At 49.8% G+C, this 17,575-nt stretch overlaps 1 long non-coding RNA gene across 1 annotated transcript in view; it reads right to left on the bottom strand.

The window, feature by feature from the left end:
* Positions 1 to 17,575, bottom strand: part of LOC138569972 (uncharacterized) — a 269,143-nt gene that overhangs the window by 52,616 nt on the left and 198,952 nt on the right. The window lies entirely within an intron of this gene.

Here is a 17,575-nt window from a genome sequence, read left to right as displayed (position 1 = left end):
TGTGTCTCTCTGAAGCGACTGAGAGGCCTAGGGACTACAAGATGTTCCGTGGAGCCATCCCGGCTCATCAAGAAGGAGAAGGGAAGCGAACCATGAGGAGGAACACATTGCAGGGATGCCAGAAGTGGAGATAAGACTGAGATATTTGTAGGTGTTAGGAAGTTGCTTCCACCTTACCAGAGATCGGTAAGATGCCAGAGAGACAAATATGCACTGCAAAGAGAAGAGAAGCCAAGAAACCGATGCGTTGAGCAGTACACTGAACACTTGCTGTTGGTTTACCATGGGAGAGATGAAATATGCCAGGAAGAACCAGTGAGTCCACAGAAGGGAAGCGGGAACACCGGGACGTATTGACAGACATACAAAACACTTTTAATGAACAAAACAGCTTTGAAAGAATATGCGCAAGTGTGCATTGTTATAAAAGGGGAAATGCAATCAGAACAAGAGACTTACAACTATGTAAGTGTATGCCATACACATGTGAAAGAAGTCCCAGCAGAATAGCACACCAGGCAGATTCAATACCCGAAAAAGTGCATTTAAGAGACTTTCAATAATGGAAGTATGCACAGAGCTCACATACAGGAAGCCCCACTAGAAGATGAACCAGACAGTTGCAAGTGTATTTAAGAAAACCCTATCATAAAAAATATCAAGCAATTGCAAATGTGTTTAAGGAAGCCCTGGGAGAAAAAATTACCAGGCAATTGCAAGTGGTTTTAAGGAAGAGGATACCAGGCAGTTGCAAGTGTGTTTTGAGAAAGCTGTGGCAGGGAAGTGCACCAGGCAGTTACAAGATTGTTTAGGAAAGTATTGACAGGAGAGTATAGCAGGCAATTCGAAGGCATATTTGAAGGTGCAAGAAAGTGCATATGTAGGAATAGTCCCTGCAGGAGAGTATACCAGTCAGTTTGAAAGTATAAAGAAATCCCTATGTAAAAAAGCCCTGGTAGGAGAGTATACCAGGCAGATGCAAGTTGCAAGAGTGTTCATGAAAGAAAGTCCCTGGCAGAAGAATATACAAGGTGGATGTTAATTGTGAACATGTGTCTTTATGAGAAAGTCCTGACAGGTAAACATATCAGGAATGAATATGACTCAAGCAATTCTGATCAGAGCACCTCAGGAAAAGGTAGAGGACATATATTAAAGGAGAAAAGAAACATGGAAAGAGAGTATGCCAGGTATCCTAAACACAGCAAAGTCCAAAAATTAACCTTTATTTGTGCACCAGTTGTGTTGATACTCAAGAGACTGAGGGGCCGATTCATGGAACAAATGTGCACCAAAGTTAGTGGTGCAAGCGTGAAAAAGCAAGCGCACGTGTGTGATTCATGGAAGGCCCTGCGCGTGTTTTCCCTGGGTTGTGCGCCAAATCAGTGGGTGGCACACATGGGCGCACACGTCACTTCAACATCCCAAATGCCATGCGCGACGCACACAGCGAAAGTGCACAACATGTAGCGCACACACCAAAAAGAGGGCGGAACACGTGGAATGGGGAACAACGTGTGAAAATGAAGGCGTAACTGGGGAAGTACTACTGGGAAATAGACGGAACTCCTACACGCACGTGAACAACACGTATTCATGGATTCGAATATGGGCAACCCGCGCACGCCAAAAGACACGCACAGGCGTAAACACATCCGCCACAAGAAGGCAGGCAGAAGCGTCCCCACGCAGTATAAAAGTGCATGCAAACAACAAACACGTATATACAGCTACGATGAATGTCGCATTTCTTGCAGCACTGATCATGGGACACCGCAGGAGGAGGAGAATAGCCAGGCCCTGCATTTTTTTGTGCAGGACAAGCCTTTTTGGGATGCCAGATGACAAGGTCTATGGCAGGTATAGGTTTCCACCTCGTATCATCCTAGACCTGGTCACCGAGTGGGAGGATGACCTCACATCACCCACCTTGTGCTCCCAAGCACTGAGCCCCTTGGAAAAGGTGCTCAATGTCCTGCATTTTTTGGCCACTAGGTCATTTCAGTGGACAACTGCTATATTTGAGGGTGTCTCACAGGCCACGCAGTCACACTGTCTACACAAAGTGTTGGCAATCATGACTGCATGCCCTGAGTCCGCAGGCACATATACATGCCCAGAACAACCACAGAAAGGCAGGCCGTGGTCCAGGACTTTTACAGGGTGGCACACTTCCCCGGAGTGCTTGGTGCCATAGATTGCACCCATGTTGCCCTACGTCCACCGAGGGCCACTGAGCACATCTATCGAAACCGCAAGCACTGGCATTCCATCAACGTACAGGTTGCATGAGATGCCCATGGAATCATCACCTCTGTCTATGCAAACTATCCTGGGTCTACCCATGACAGTTTCATATACAGAATGTCCGTCCTGAGCCGGGACCTGGAAGCTGGGAAGCATGGTGACACATGGCTCATTGGTGAGTACAAATGTCTGTGCACATGCATGCATGTCACACACAGACAAATACACAAACCTAACTAATGACAACCATCCTCACCTTCCCAGGGGACAGTGCCTACCCTCTGAGCAAGCACATGATGACATCAATACAGAACCCCACCACACCACCCCAGGTAAGATACAACGCTGCCCATATTGCAACCAGGGGCATAGTGGAGTGCTCATTCGGAGTGCTCAAGTCACGCTTTCGCTCCCTTGACCGCTCTGGCGGGCAGCTACTATATGCACCCCCAGTAGTGTGCAGGATCATAGTGGCAGCATGTGTCCTGCACAATGTTGCAACATGGCAGGGCGTACCGGTGGACATGGTGGTGCCCCGACATCCCCAACTACAGGCACAGGCACTGCCCATGGGAGGGGAAAGGGCACGTGGCGAGGCAGTCGGACCCAGCTTGTGGCCACATTTTTCACCTAAACTCCCACCCCTGCGGAGTTGCACACAGGCCTGGAACATACCAGGTGACAACCGATGATGACAAAGAGACAGTTAACTGTCACAACCATACCACCCTGAGAATGTTGCCACAGAAGTGCTACATTGTGTCCATCCCTAGCTACTTAAACATAACCAATCCTGTGTGACCAAAAGGAACACATGCAAGGTGTATATTACACCACCCCCTGCAAAACAGGCCATGACAATCACTGGTTTGTCACCCAAACCCTCCCAACCCACATCACCCTTGTCCGCCACACCATGACATGGCATGCAACAGCAAAAGAGCAAACCAAAAGCACAACACATGACCAATTATATACAAAGTGACACATGATAAATGGAAAGAGGCCTGACACAATCACACCTGACATGGAATCAGATGAAATGACTGACCAACAACCTCCCACACATACAAAGTCATACACAAATGCTTGCCAGCAGCGGTACCATCAACAAAAGACAGAATGCCTGTTGGCATGCACATTGGCCAAGCCAAATCTGCAAATCCCTAGCCCGTGTGCTGTGTGTGTCTCCTGCAACACACTGCTCAGCACACAGCACAGTGAGCAGCCATTGCGTTGGGGATAAACTTTGAGCATTTTATAAAAAGAACAAGCAACAACAATAACCTATTGAGACATGTACACGACCCCAAATGGTAAGTGATCATGCGCTGCAGGGACACAGCATGCTAGAGAAAGCAATCCGTGTGCACGTGTGGGCATGGAAGGGTGGTTGTATGTGTGGTTGTGCATTGTGTAAGTATGTGTGTCAGTAGGGACATGCACTCAATACATGCATGTGAAATCAAGTGACCCTCAGTGTCCTGTACACATCACATGTGAACATTGGCCATGTGTACACCCCAGTATGTCAAACCACAACAATCCCTTGACATCTGAAAAGTAAACACAACACAGGAACAGCCATTGACCAGCAGAACACATCATGTACATAGTACCCCACAATGACAATGTCAGAGAGTGCCCAAACACTGTAGCCCAAGGGTACTGTCCGACAACAAAAGGCCCTCCCTCATTTACTCATCACCATGACCTTCAGAAGAACTGTGTCTGGGGTCCGTTGGCTTCTTCCTTCTAGTCTACCTGGCTTCAGGATCCCCCTACCCCTTGGTTTCCTTGTTCCACCTTTCGTGTAAATAGGGTCCAGCCCCCACAGAGGGCACCTTGACTGGTAAAAATACCAAATCGCAGAGAACTCCAAGGAACCAAACCCCCAAACCTGGGAAAAAGCCTGTAGCCACAAAAAAAAAAGAAAAATTGAAGAGTCTCCAATAGATGACTTGAAGTCGCTGAATATGGCCAAGCATATGTCAAAGCAGAATGATAGAATAACTAGATGGGGAGCAATTTCAGTGCACAACAATCAATGAGGATGCAACAACTGATAGGTAGTGTCACAGCTCTGGTCTCCAGGTGCAGGAGTGGCATGAACCAACCACCCCCTACACGCGGTCTGGGTGCCTGCAAGGTAAAACTTACACAGGCTTCCGAGACTCCAGCAGGGAAACAAGGTTAGGGATCTGTTGGTTGGGTAGGCATCAGTATTTAGGATAACCGGAAAGAGGGTCAGGAGAGGGGAGGTGGATGGGCAAGGGAAAGTAGTGAAAATACAAAATAAAACTATTGCCAATTACACATACTCAATCAGAGAAACCATGTACTTCATGCACATTGTACAAAATGGCTCAAAGTTGAGGTGAGTGCTGGCCTCCTGCCTGCGCAATCTCAGGTCCGGTAACAGGAGCAGTTCAATGCTGCAAAGAGAGCGTGAGTTACTATTCTGTGTGTGTTTTCCCCACACACACATAACACCATACATGCCTCAAACTTAGTGACTCCTCCCCAAACAAGCACTCTTGTCTGCTGCTTTGTTCGTATACTTCTGCGTGTCCCCATGATGGTTCATACACTGTTAATGCGGTAAGGCAGCCGCACGTGGCCCCGTGGTAAATGGAAGACCATGGTCCTCATTATAAGGATGGCTCTCCCATAATGAAGGGCAGGCCGGTAGCGCTGATTACGAGCTTCCCATCGCGGGACCCGGATCCCATGCCTGGTAAAAACATGCGTGCTTTCCGGGTCCCGCGAGGGGAAGAGGGAGGCAATACGGGCCAGATGTAATCTGCCCGTTATTACCTCCCTCCCCATTCCCATTGAGTCCTATTGGGGCTCAAATGGGAATGGGGATGGGTTCCTGCAAGGAGGAAATACCAGGTCCTCCTATGTCAGATTAACCCGGTAAGTCCCCATTGCAGGAACCCGGTAATGGAGCCTGGAACGGAGGCAGCCATGGAGCTAATGCTCCATGGCTACCTCCATTCTTGTAATGAGGCCCCATGGGTTAAGAAACACACATGATAGAATGGGCCTTGGGTGAGCTGCTAGACGCGTGTGGCAAGATGCGACTTCAGTACAAGTCGCGTTCTGCCAGCTGTGGAGTCCTATAGGTAGCGCACGTGTCAATTTGCATGTGCTAATGATATGCACTGCCCTCGAGTTTGTGCGTTGTTCGGTGCCCTCCCTTGCCCTGTATCAGTTTGTGGCTTGGAATGCTACTGCGCTAATAGCTTAGCTTCTATGGAGCAGGGTGGTCTCCAGGATATGGGTTGACGCCCCCTTCGTGTGCCCCTGACAACTTGGAAAGCTTCTTGGCATTTGCACCTCAGCTTAGCTGTACTGTGCGCATCTTCCGCAACGCCTGGCTAAGCTCCCCAACACTGGCGCTACTTAGCTTGCACGTGTGAGGGGCCTGGAGGAAGGTCAGCTGGGGCGTGGCCCCGCTTGCTGCTCACCTTGCTCAGAGCTCCTGGAAACACGTCTGCTTCTGTCGGACATCTGAGCACAAGCCCCATGCTACGGCTCGCGCACGCCTGGGCACGTGTGCCCCACCCAACGGGGCAAGGGTTTTGTAGTTCTTGTCTGCTGGGAAAAGTAGTCTGGAGGTTCCTTTTCCTGCAGAAAGGGCATACAAGCCTTTAATAAGGCAGGAAACTGTTCTCTGTGTGTGTCTTCATGCTGCTTGTTACTGGGGCATGTCTGAGACCTACATCTGACCTCCTCCCACACAACCCCAGGTTCTGTACCCTGACAGGTAGAGCTGGAACTTGAGTAGAAAATAAATAAGGAGGCTGGCACACCTGGATGGTTGAGCTGAAACACAATCAATCATTGAAAGCGTGAAGAAAGAAAGGCAGAGACAGCACAAGTCTGGAAAGGCACAGAGAATGCGAGTTAGCCGGAAACAGCTGATAGCAAGTTAAGAGCCACAACAGTTGAATAGCATTGGTAAAACCAACAGTCAACATAAAAGCCTGGTTGTAATAGATGAAAGACAGGAGGAGCGACAGAGAGATGCAGTTGAACAGAAGTGTACTGAGGCAAACCGAGGCAGTGTAAGAGTACGTTGAAATAACTGCCCGAGAGACGGGCGGACAGATCTGCAACAAGGACAGTAGCATGAAGAAGAACAGGGACTAAAGGCACCAGAGTGTGGAAAACAAGTAAAAGAGCCGAAGTCCAGTAGGAAAACTGCGCCGTCAGGCAGCATCAAAGTCGTAGAGGGAAGACAGACACAATGTGGCATCCAAACAGAACAGAGTGTAGTAGTAGTATAGGTGGACATCTCAGGTGAGGACTGGACCGTGAGTTGTGCCAATTGGGTCACATTCCTAATGCATCCTCCTTTGCCACAATCCCCAGGGGCTGTACACAACACGTACCAACTTTACATTGTAACCACCCGGCCCCCTCCCACCATCAGTGTGACTTTGCCAGCTAAAGGGTGCAGGCTACCATCTACAGCATGAAGTGCTTCAAGCATGTATACAGGCAAAAAATTAACATACATCCCAATCAACATCAATAAATGGACAGTTCAATAATATACTCACCAAAATTGATTGCAGACATGCCGTGGAGAAAATATCCATAATCCTCACTAGGGGTGTTAACACAAGTAGTACAGCAGCAGACAGGCCAGAGATATGACGAAAGTCCAATGCCCTTGTGTAAATAGTTGTCACACCGAACCATTCTTGCGAGCTCATGGATAGGGGAAGCAGGAGTGGTATATGTGAGTCAGGACCCCAAGCCGCAAACACATACACAAGACAAGCTTGAATGGGCCCAGCTGGAACAGACAGTGGATGCTTTCAAAAGCCACAAAGCACCACACCATCACATGAATGCATAATAGACGAACAATTTTAAACTATATTAACTAATTAAACTAACTATAAAAATAGAAAATGGCCACATACAACCCAGGGCATGGGGGGGGGTGGGGGTTACAGGGTACACCTGAACACCCACATGCAATGATGTTGAGATTAAAAAAAAACTCAATGGGCTCAACGCCTGGACGACCCGACCTGTGTGGAAGATAAGTCGTCGTCCGAGTCACCCTCTGGATGGAAAGAAGAAGGTGGACATGGCAAAGTACCCTGACCACGCCTATGCGCAGCTTGCCCCTCGTCGGCAGCAAGTCTGCGGGACTGGTAAGCCTGGTCCTGTGCGGCGATGACACGTAGATGAGCATGCAGCTCCTCATGTGATACACGTGCTTCCTCTTGCAAGGTAGCACGTGTGACACTGAGTTCTTCCTGCATGGCCTGGCATGACATCTGGAGCACCTCCCGGCAAGCACGCAGCTCAGCTGAGATGGTATTCTCAAGCTTCTCCAACCTCTCCTCTGTCCGCTGCCTCTGGGACATGTTGAGCACACCCAGAGTAGATCTGAGGGATTTATGGTCATCCCTCAGGGCCTCCCTGTGTGCCTCTACGTGAGCAGCAAGTGCTTGACACAGAGACACCATTTCAGCCCGGCGTGCCCCGTCGAAGGCCGCCATGCCCAGCCTGAACGAGCGGGCCATGGACTGTGCTGCCCGCTGCTGGAGATCCACCTGCCTAGCAGGGGAGAGCACGGATTGGGCCACACGTTCCATGCTCTGAGCGATCTTATCAATTGCTGCCCCCTGTTGTTCAGAATTAGCAACCATGGCTTGCTCCCACTCAGTATACCCCAGTGGCACACAGCCACTGTGTTGCTGGGATTGACACCCACGGGGCTCAAAGAGCCACAGTCCTCGTTGGGTTGGCACCACCCGGGGCTGCAGGACTACATCCCTCCATTGACGTGATATCCCAGGCACATCAGCAACTGGTGTGGAGTGTGACCGTGCGTCCCGATCCACCACAGGCAGAGGTTCCAACACCATCTGGCCCCTCAGTGCAGGTGTCGCGGACATAGGATCGTCCACATCAGAATCACTCACTGTTGACGAATGGACATGACGCGGATACAACTGAATATTGTTGTCAGAGTGATCATCTGAGCTAGACCCATTGCCAGCCCTTGACACGATGGTCTGCAGCACAAGTAGGTTCTCGTGGCCTACCACCCCACGACCCCTACTTGTGCTGGGTTGCGTGTGTAATAGCAACCCTGTGTCAGGATTGACATCACCATCCTCTGGCTCCATTGCGTCATCATCTGTAATGTTGAAAAAAGAAACATGAGTACACATGTCAGATGCACATAACGCACACACACATAGACATCACATTGACAGCCAACACATGAAGCAGACATGTTACACACAAATGAAATTCCAGCATGCATCCAGTGGCATCGATATGCAAATATATCCCAAAAGCAGAAATGGATGTGTGTAAATAGCAAAGCCGCCACATTTACTGAATGTAGTATATCACCTCCATCACACACCACCTCTGTCAGGCACATGTCACAGGCAGAAATGACAGATGGCAACAAAGAGATGGCACATACCATAAGCATGTCTGAACTCCCAAATGGCCACAGCTGCAAGTGAATCCAAACACACCATGACTCACGTAACATGCATGTACACATGCATCACTAAATCATACTCACCAATATAGCTTCATCCATCTGCAGCTCGGCCCGTACCGGGTGTCAAGGGCCATGTAGACATAGTGAATGTCCCGAGCAAAGCCAGGGCCTGCAAACAGGCATGAGGGACAATAACTCCCAGTACGCTCTGAGCTGCCGTCCATGAAGCCTCCAGAACACCCCTCACGGCCTGATTGAGCACATTGTGCTATGAATGTGCCCTAAACCATCATTCAGTGTGTCAAATCATCACGGCCAGGTCCCACCATATTAGCTAAGTGGGCTCGGGCGTACATATACTGCACAACAGTGCACCTTCAGGATTGTGCCAGTTGAACATAATGGGCGCAATGCTGCAATCTCACCAGCATTAACGTCAATCAACTACATATTAGTCAGTCAACAAAAAAGCTGCAGAAGACACATGTGTAAATGAACACTTTCACACACACATAAGTGAGTATCCGCAATGTTGAACTACACAACATTGAAGCTGTTGCATATGTACATGTGAAAGTGTTCAAAAACGCCCGTTTCCCTATACACCCGTATTGTGAACATGAACAGCAACCAATACAGCAAAGCAAGCAGCTACAATGCCGCTTGCTTTGATGTATGTGAAAGTGTACACATATACACGTGCAGGCAGCTCCACAGTCATTACAACCCAATTGTCAGGCTACAGTCAATCTGCCGCCTATAACGGTTAGTATAGGCCACGGATTGACCTATCAACTTTGCTAAACACCCACAAGGGTCTTCCAATACTGAGTACATGTGTCACAGGATGCACCTGTGCCTGTGCCTTTCATGACAGTGAAGGGATGACAATCTGACCATACATGACAGGTCACTTTGACATTGCATCAGTGAGTAGGCATGTAGAATGGTGTAACATAGCTCAGAAATGGGTTGGTGCAGTGCAGAGCATGTGCACGTTACTGACTTTCTACATCAACAAGTAAATGATGATGTCTAACAATGAACAAGAAGGCAGTGTAAGTGCAAGGTCAGGCATCACGTGCAATGTGCATGCAATGGGTTGCATGGATACAGGGATACAGGCACCACCCGCCACGCCCCTTAGTGAAAATGCAGGGAGGCATTGCATGACAGTGAAAGGGTGACCAGGTAACTGTATTGGCAGACAGTGTTGAGTAGCGTGAATTGCATCATCTGAGTCAACTGACAACATAGCCGATGAGAATGGGACAGGGAGCAGGACACATGATGAACCCTCTGTAGTACACCCATTTGTACAGAAAGCACTACACCAGTTTGACAGAGTCAGGGGGCCTGAGACCGGGGGAGGCCTGTGCCCTACACAGACTACGACACCCTAAACACGTGCGTGATGCCGGACAGAGCCACAGTGAGCATGTAACGGATGATGAAATGCCATTAAATGTATGTCATCCTGGACACGTACTGCAATGATCATCCTACAAAGGACACATAGGGCATGAATGTAATGCACATGGAGCATGAATGGGCACTTATGTCCCTATGGAGCATCTGCCATCTGCACAGTCCGAGTGAGACACCCTGCATCAAGGACATAGGATGTACCCAACAGTATGTGTCTGGCAGGTTGGCAGGGGGAAGTGTGCATGTACACAGGAGCCTTGAACAGGCCATTGCAGTAGTCCAACATGTTACCCACCAGTGCAATGGAGTAATAGTTGTGCAGGGGGGGTGGAGGGGCAAGGGAGCATGCCTACGTGGAGTACCAACATGCAGGCAGAAGACACATGCATGTCAGTCATGTGATGACATAGTTCGAGTGCTGAGTGGAAAGACACACCAGGCTACATGCAGAAGGGCCAGTGAGCTGGACTAGCATGTGAGTAGGGTGCAAGCGTGGTGATGAGGACAGTCCCTGTCTGCACTACATGTACAGCATGCTGCACAGCAGGCACACATTAGTGAAGCATTGCATGACTCGCACATGAGAATCATGTACACATAGCATGTATTGGCAGTCAAGTACAACACATCTCACAAGCAAACCACACATGGCCTGGACAAACACGCAAAAACACTCACTGGACGGGGCGTCAAAATCCAGCATCTCTGCCACTCCTTCGACCAATTCTGCCGTTATGAACTCCGCAGTGATCAACTCGTGCAGAGTGAGTTCATCCTCCTGAAGTGGTGGCCCACCGCCAGTCACCCCAGCCATGGCATAATTGGAGGCATGTTTTAGCTTAGCACAGCGTCGGAGGTCATCCCAATGCTTTTTGCACTCCTGAGCTGTGTGCACCTCATGTCCGAATGCACCAACACTCTCTGCAACATGCTTCCAGTGGTCCCAACGCTGGGCAACCATAGTGTGACAATTTGGGCCCACTAGCATATCACGTTCGTGTTCCGACACGTAGCCCACAAGGAAGTCCAGTTCCTGCTTGCCGAAAGGCTTCTTCCTCGCTGTGCCGGAGGCCGGAGCTGTGTGTGGGGTCCTAGCCTCTTGTGCAGGTGCAACCTTCCTCCTCTTGAGCAGTGATCCGGACCCTCACTGGCAAATGCAGCCCTGATCAGTAGGGGCAGTGACGCTGGTGGATTGAACCGAAGGAGTGACAGGTGGAACTGGGATGGAAGCCCTGACTTGCGCAGTGGCTGCTGGGTGCCCTTGACTGGACCCTGCGCAGCAACATCCAATGTGCCAAGGTCATTGACTGAGACTGTCCTGAATGGCAGATTCACAGCCGGGGTGGTGTCGGCTGCATCTACCCATGCACTTGCCAACACCCGGCTGCTCGGGGCAGCAGATGACAATACTGCCCCAGGGACATGTGCCTCGGTCAGGGCACCACTGCGTGCACTTACCACATGCCTCCTGATTTTCAGGTGCCAACGCAACATGCGCTGGCTGACCCTGAGCCTGGGTGGTGGTGGACGCAGCTGCACAAGCAGCTACCACTACCCTTGGGCCTGTGGCAGTCGATGAAACGGATTGCCGGGTCACATCGGCGCCAGTGCCAGATGCAAGAGCTGCACCTCCCAAAACCACAGGGGGTGGTGGCATGACTGCACCAACACATGGCAGAACATCCTGCCGAAGTGGCACATCCCTGCCTCTTCCTCCTCTGCAGCTACCCTGCAGTTCCCCTACTCCCTGGTAACCCCGGCCACGTCCCTGACCACGCCCGCCACATGGAGGATGCCCAGCTGAAGCGCCCCTCACATTTTGTGGCCTCCCAACCATGGCACAGATGTAGTAGTAGTGCCAATGGGAGGTGTACACCACAATTGTCCTGGGCAATTGGGGTGAAGGGGGTGGGGTACTAGATGTTAACAGCACCCCTGTACGCCTGCAAGGCTGTTTGTGACCCCGGTGATGACATGATGGGTCACGCAACGCTCAGACACCCCAAAACTGCAGTAAAACCGTGCACGCAACCCCCGGTAGCCCATGTGTGTGGAATGAACCTCCCGCAGCACGCAGTGGCACCCAGGGACACGAAAAACATGTATGCGTGAGACACGCAGGCTACTATTACCTCGAAAACGGGTACGCGATACACAGGGGGACCCACAGTGGGAAAAACAGCGTGCGCGACTCACCGTCTGACTAGCGTGGTAATGAAAAATGCACGTAGCCAATACCCCCACCAAAAGAAGAGATACGTCCTTGATCCGCTCTGAAGTAGTGATGGCGCGTGAAAAAACCAGAAGTAGCAATACACATGTCGGTTTCCACGAAAAGCACATACAGTGAACTGATGGCCCCACTCACCTTTAACCCATGCTGAGGGAAACGCCCGCGTGCGTCACGTCACTTACGTGCTTACGCCCTTTCCTCAAATTACACGCATTAACACACGGACATGCAGTTTTTTCATGTGCTGAATCACTATGCACGCGTGGGAGGGAAACGCCTGCGTGCATTAAATCACATACGCGCTTACGCGCTAAGGGCCTTTCCTTGAATTACACGCTGACGTGCTGTTTTTTCACATGCCAAATCACTCCATATCAACCTGGCCACGCGACAACACACAAAAACCACGCTCCTGCCCAGAAGGCCATTTTCCTGCCCCCAGAGCCCTGAGCCGACTCCCACGAGCCATCTGCTGCTGCCTGCTGGCCACGTGCCCTGCGATTTGGTGCCTGCACGTCAGCCATCTGCAGGGGTCCAGTTGCTGTGACCACGGCTGCTGGAACAGAAGACTCCTGACTGCAGTTCCATCGCTCCACAGCCCAGCACCAGGACCCAGTTGCCCACCCACACCTGCCTCGGGGGTTGCCATGTCGGGGGAAACACCATCAGAGACCACTGGCAACCCCCAGCCAGTGAGGCAGAGGGCTGCCAGCTTCACAGCAGGAGAGGTTGGCAACCTGGTGGAGCAATTCCTGGTGCATTATGATGCCCTCTTCGGAAGAGCACGCGCCGACAAGGATGGCCGGAGAAGGATCTGAACGGACATTGTGGTTGCCATTAACGTGGAGGGGGTGGCAACCTGCGACCTACCACACGTCTGTAAGTGCTGGGAGGACTTTAGCTCCAGGACCCTCAGGAAAGCCTGGTGCCTCTTGGATGCAGCGGATGCAGAGGGGTGCCGGGTCCGCCTTACTGACGACCAGATGAGGGTCCGGGAACGCATACACCCAGCGCTTCACCTCCAGGTCCTTGAGAAGCACACCCATCCGGAGTCGAGCGGCAAGTGTCCATGTGTACTGATTGGACGCAGTGCATGTTGAAGTGTGCCAGGAGTTTTCAGCATGGACATATGTCTGGAAAGGCCCATGAATGGATGTGTGTGTTCAGGGACATGAGCCTGCTGCATCTGTGTCCAGTCATGTGTGATGCACATCAATGGTGTATGTGTTCCAAAGCATGATGCACAAATACATGTGGAGACGCACACATGTTAGTATTTCTGTGTATGTACTATGCCATAGTTGGGGTGTGACCCATGGATGCTGGTTCCATCTTCCTGCACGTGCACAGTGTACATATGCGTGTGTGTGTGTTTGACATGGGTGCGAATATGATACTCCATGGATGCATGTGATACAGACATGTAGTGAGCCGATTGGCAGATGTGAGAGTTGCAGGTGGTGGAGATGTACAGATGCATGTTTGTCTGGTAGCGTGTGTGCATGTGTTTGGTACTCCCTGTGTTGCTTGTGACATCAGGCTGACCTTTGGATGTTCATGCTGTTGTATGTGTGTGGATGCTGCTGCCTGATGCACCATTCCTGTCAATTTGTGCATGTGTGGGTTCAAATGATATGTGTGTTGGGGAGTGTTATGGTATCTGTGAAGTTTGACACTGCCACTAATGTGCAACTGTCATGTGGCACGGAATCATCCAGGTTGGTGGGGGGTTTGGTTGAGGAGGAGGCCGCGGAAGTGCCACTCACAGGGCCTGGAAGGGGAGATTCCACTGGTGCTTGTGGTGCAGTCCAGGGGCAGGGACAGGAGGCAGCACAGGTCGCTGCAGAGGTGCCTGTGTGTAATCCTGTCCCCGATCCTGTGACTGTATCATCCGGCGCCAGCAGGGATGCCTCCGTCCACACCTGTCTTCAGGGAGGGGATACGCGTACAAAAACTGCCCTTCCTCTCCCTGCAGACGTTGCAATGTGTCACTGTATTGAGCCTGTCCTAGCTGGGGTTGCGTTGCGCCAACATGGGATTCAGGATAACGTGCAGGGTTCTCGTCAGGACAATGCACGTCATTTCGGATCCCTCATTGGCCGCTGTTAGGCAGAATCCCGTGCAGTGCCCTTAGGGACCACTACACACAATTAAGACTACAAGTGGTAATACAAGTTCACCTTTGGTACAAGCCTGTACTACTATGTTAAAGTGGTAGCAGTAGCGGAGCAGCCAGGCTTATCTCAAGCGTATACGAGCAGTAGCAGAGATTACACAAAAGGACCACAATTACTGTGACTCAAGCAAACACTGAGTCAAAGTTTCAGGTAAAAAAATATAAGTACATTTATTTTTAAACCATCTGTTATAAAACACAACACTTCTATAAATTCAAAACCACACGTAAAATACACTACACAAAACCAATTCACTTGGTACAGTATAACACAAGGTAAGTACCCTATGTTTTAACGGACCGGTGTTGTGAAACAAAAGAAGTTACCGGGAATACATATGCGATCACTTTTTGACAGTAATGACAGTTCGGTCTTACTATGCGTATCCGCAGCAAGAAATGTTACTGGGGCAAAAACACACTTAGCACCTGAGTAAACCTGAGAGAGTTGGGGGGCAAAAATCATAGGCAATACTTTTGTGAGGGCAGACAGAATCAGAGAACACTCGTTGACAGAAATACAAGAGTCAATAGGCCAGAGCCAGTGTCAAGTGGAACCGGGTTCCTGTTGTCGAGGATCACACAGTCGGACAGTTCAACGTTGCCAGGAGTACTTAGATATCATCAACAGAGGAAGCAAAAGTTATAAAAAGGAGGGAAGATTAGGACAAGCCTTGGAAGAGGAGAAAAGGGATTCATCCTAGTTCCTCAAAGCAGAACACAGTACCTTATTCAAGGGAGAAGCTGGTGCCACAGCAGTTGTTCCTGGTAGTTTCCTGCAGACCCACAGTTCCTGGAGCTTCGGTCGTGGGGACGAGAAGGAGGACATCTGGAGGGGTCTGCACCACACAGGGATGAAGCCAGCAGCAGCGACAGTGAATAAAAGGGGCACTCCTTTAAAACAGGAGAGGCTCTTCAGGTGGCTATCCGGACCACTACAGCAGTGTGCAGCATTTTCGACCACAAAGAGGATCCTCTGGCTGTGGAAGATGAGCTGGTTGACCCCACCAGGCTCAAGGGAAGAAGACTCCGGACTAGATCTTCTCTGGTCATCGAAGGGTAGATAGCTCAGGACTGCAGCAGGGCTTCACCGGGACGGGGTAGTTGCAGCAGCCGTCTTCTTCTCAGCTTCTCTTCGGTTCCTTGTAGTTCCAGTGGTGACTCTGACTTCCAGCCTAAGAGTCCTGCCTTTTATGAGGAAAATCCCCCATTCACATCACCTGGCTGTCAAACACGCAGCAGGGGGGTTGTCCACCCCGGACAACCACCTCAGCCAATCATGGAAAAGTGCGACTTGGGTTTCCTAGGATACCCTGTGCAGGGGGTGACTACACCCCTCCCTCACATTCAGCCCACCTAGACACCCAGGCGCCTCGAGGAGAGCTTCTTGGCAGAAGCCCGCCACAAGACAATCAACTAAGGAGGCAAACCTGGTTTGCCGCGGAAAGTAAAACACAAGAAGGACTTTAACAAAAAGAAATGGCGACTAAACCCGACCGGAGCCAATAGAAAGAGTATTTGGTCAAGCAGGTTTATGTTCGAGGCTAATATAATAGCCTAAAACAGTACCACGTTTAAATAGTATAAACGCGGTAGATAAGTTAGGGTAGATACCACTGCCACCAGCCAAGTCTAAATGTTAAAAGAGAAAAACAAGGCTCTAGGAGGTACAGATAAAAAGGGCTAATGAGTAACCCTTTCCAGTACTCCATGTAAGATGGGGTGTACTGGATCTGTGGTTAAACGACTAGGTAAAATTAATGGCAACTTTACCCTTTTCTGGGGGACAGTAGTCAGCCCCAGAAATGGAGTTGGTAGGAAGTCTAAAAGACAACCCTGTGTTACTGCGCTGAAGTTGCTGTGTAACACACAAAAGAAGGGGGCTACTGAAGTGGTTTACTCCAGAGTCCACAATCACAAAAACAGATGAAATACACATGGCAAAACATGGGTAAGAGTGGGGGAGAAGATCAGAGCACTAGTTTTGAAGTGATGATAGCATTTGCCTGCAGTGGCAAAGAGCTGTTTTGATTCCCACCGTCACCAACTCATTTTGGAACTGGCAATTTTTATAGTCAGAATACTAATATGTATACTAACAATTAAACCCACAATGCTGCCTCTATGCTGTGACACCTTTATTGCAATGTGTGCTACAGTTTGGGCTTTCTTTCATTCATTCATTTCTTCATTCCATATATTTATTGCAGTAACTGAATTGTGCATTGCAGCAGGTGGCCAGGTTGGGTGGCTGTAAGATAAGAGTGAGGCTACAGCTGTTACATGTAAATGTTGACCTTTTACAGTTTGCTTGCGTGCGTGACACATGGGATACTGTTGTTTGCAAGGTTTCAATGACTGGGGGAGGGAAGGGCGAGGGGAAGGAAGCTTGAACTGAACACCACACTTGGGTAAGGTAGAGGCATGTGGTTAATTGGGAAATATACTGTACAGTAAATTGTCTCTGTTTGTGTTGCATGTAGTACATACACATATGCCTCATACATTGATGTTGGGTATAGCATCAATGCACACGGCACAAATTCAACAACACTTATGTTTGGTGCTTACATCAAAAACAAAAACAAATACTCAATAAATGACATTTAAAAAGTACTGATTAATGAACACATTACATTTAACAAAGGTGGAGTGCATCAAATCCTGGGATGAAGTTGATTCCGGTTTCCCCAATAGATGAGGCACTTGTTGAATTTATGAGGCTTACACCAGATTGTGATGCTCATATCCCTAGTCTATCACGTGGGCTCTGAACTGTGCAGCCACTGCTGTCACACAGAGGGATTGACATTTGAAAACCTATATGCTTTAAAGGATGCCTAAGTGGCTCCCCATCCTCCACAATTGCAGTGCACTCTGGTCAGAGTGAATACAGGAATGTGTTGGTTCTCCCATCGCTGTTGAATATCCAGGCATCACCTATTGGTGAAAGGATAAACATCATCTCGAAAGCCTGTGCATGACCTATATGGCAGAT

This window comes from Ambystoma mexicanum, chromosome 2q, assembly GCF_040938575.1.
Source record: "Ambystoma mexicanum isolate Mex_15411 chromosome 2q, UKY_AmexF1_1, whole genome shotgun sequence".
Taxonomy (NCBI): Eukaryota; Metazoa; Chordata; class Amphibia; order Caudata; family Ambystomatidae; genus Ambystoma; species Ambystoma mexicanum.
This window is presented reverse-complemented; position numbering and strand designations above follow the sequence as displayed.